Consider the following 2,691-nt stretch of genomic DNA (forward strand, 5'->3'; position numbering starts at 1 on the left):
GGTTTCTCCTAGTTGGTGATTGCTTAGCTTTTTCACTATACTTCTTTCTGCTCATAATGATATTTAGCCCCTGGGTTGCAATTACACAACTACATCTTTCTCTGTTTTATACTAAGAGTTTGTGGGGAGCAGAAGGGTGCAGGATACAGTCCATTTGTCGCTGCAGATCTACTGTCCACACTTTTCCACTGCAATCTATGTCTAGGACTGTGTATGTGCTGTAGTTGTGAGATCCCTTGTCCCAGCTGCCCAGGTAGGTGGTTTCAGCCAATGGGGAAAAAATGGTAGTGGGAAATCTGTCAAAAAGAAGAGAGTGAGATTAAAATGTGTCTCCCCCATAGTCCCCAACCAAGTTGTGCGTTGGCTGTATCTGCATTCTCCTACTAGAGGCCATAACTCCTGTCCAGGAGCTACACCTACATTTTCTGGGATCCAGTGATCATTGACTTATCTCTCTGGAGAAAGTAACAGCGCTCCATGGTTGTTAGCATCAGGGCACTGCACCATCCCATGGTATTGCTTATACTTTTGAAAATGGTCCTTCATTAAAATCTCCTTATCTAACAAGTATATATAGTTTATCTGTTTCTTGCCAGCCCCCTAATAGATGCATGGACCATACCATTTTCATCTTGATATCTCCAGAGTTGAGAACAAATCTTGGATACTTGGCAGCTGCACTATACAGTGGCTGAAGTTCAGGCTGTGGGGCAAGACAGAATTGGTGCTAATCCCAGTTCCACTATTATGCACCAGCGGGCCAATTACTCTAAACCTTTGTTTCCTGATTAAATTCTGGGAATAATAATAATAATTACTCCCAGATTAAATGAGACGATGAATCTAAAGTGCACATCACAGTATTGTGTGTAGTGAAGATTTTGGCTTTGCCCAAAGAGAGATCTGGTCTTTGTTTTTGGTTCCTGAGGAGGTAACCTCTAAACATTTGGAATTTCCTGAGTGGTAATTTATTATGTTAATTATATAATTTATGTTAGGCCCCTTAAGCCACCTTATTTCAGCCTCACCTCCATAGTAACAGGTGGCTAAAAACAGTTCAACCCATGAGTATTCAATCAGTCCATCCATCATGCCCAATAAATGCAGCTCCAATAAAAGCTCTGGACACTAAAGCTTGGGTGAGCTTCTAGGTTAACAATCAGAGTGTGTATTGTCACACATCAATGCTGGAAGAAAATGTATCCTAAGGATAAAGAAAGCTTCACTCCAGAACTCTCCCAGACTTTGCCCTATGTGTCTCTTACCTCATCTGATCTTAAGGTATCCAAGACTATAACTGTGAGTCTACAAGCTTTCAGTGAGTTGTGAGTTCTAAGTCCTTCCAAAAATGATCAAACCTGGAAGTAGTTCTTGGAAGCCCTTACACTTACAGTTGGCATTAGAAGTCTAGGTCAGACTTGGCAGTCTGGAGGACTATGCCTTTCCTCATAGTTTGGTTAACATTGTGTAGTGTGGTATGTGGTGACTGCCCAACACATTTTCCCACTAAATGTCGATTTAAGGAGTGAGTGATAGAATAATAATGGTCAGTCAGCACACATACCTCTTTTCACAGTTGGGGGAACCTTGGTTGTATATGTGGGTCCCTTATTCTATAAATCTGCTTTAAGTCTTTACTAAAGTTATTAATATATTTTTTTGAGCAAGAATACCATATTTGATTTGGACCAAGTGGTACTATTTTGGTTATGAGCTTAGAAAGTGAAATAAAAATTAAAAAGGTTAAAACATCAAAATTGCCAGATCAGAGAGATTTTTGATTCTAGAATGTTTATTTTATTTTATTTAAAAAATTTTTTAATGTTTATTTATTTTTGGGAGAGATACAGAGACATATCACAAGTGTGGGAGGGGCAGAGAGAGATAGAGACACAGAATCCAAAGCAGGCTCTAGGCTCTGTGCTGTTAATACAGGGCCTGACCCAGGGCCCAAACACATGTACCATGAGATCATGACCTGAGTTGAAGTCAGATGCTTAACTGACTGGCCACCCAGATGCCCCCAGAATGTTTATTTTAAATATTATTTTAATAGAAATCAGTTGAATCCCATACACCAATGAAATGGTCCTTGGTATAGATTGGTTCTTCAATGTTCAGGAAGATTTTCCAGGCTACCTGATCCTTACTGTGTGGGAGGTCATGCCTCAGCCACATTTCTTTTGCAGAAATTTCCCTGCTGGAACCAACTGTCCCAGTTGGCCAGGGGTGGTCGAAAGATATGAGACTTTTCATCTTAGAACTGACTGAAGGCTTCCCTGGGATGCAGAATTTTCTGTGCCCAAATCAGGAACTTGAAACAGAGACAGTTGGCCAACTGGTAGTCAGATGTCCAAAGATACCCAGAGAGAAGAACCTAAGAGGGTAAATAAACCATGTCATAATAATGGATGACGTCTACAGGGTGACCAGTGAACCCTGCTTGGTAACACGTGATGGAGCCAAGGCGTCTTTGGATAATGAAAAGCAGTTCATTTTCCAAATCTTGTTTCCGTGTCCATGAGGCCTGCTGTTCTTCTCACAATGCTTGGTTACACAGTTGTGACTCCTGCTTATTTGTCTCTACATATACTCTTTCCACAAGGTTTTTCTTTCTCAGAATGAACTGAGGAAGCTGCCTCCTTCTAAACCAACAGGCTAACTGGAACAGATATACTGGATAGTACAGTG

This window comes from Suricata suricatta, chromosome 1, assembly GCF_006229205.1.
Source record: "Suricata suricatta isolate VVHF042 chromosome 1, meerkat_22Aug2017_6uvM2_HiC, whole genome shotgun sequence".
Taxonomy (NCBI): Eukaryota; Metazoa; Chordata; class Mammalia; order Carnivora; family Herpestidae; genus Suricata; species Suricata suricatta.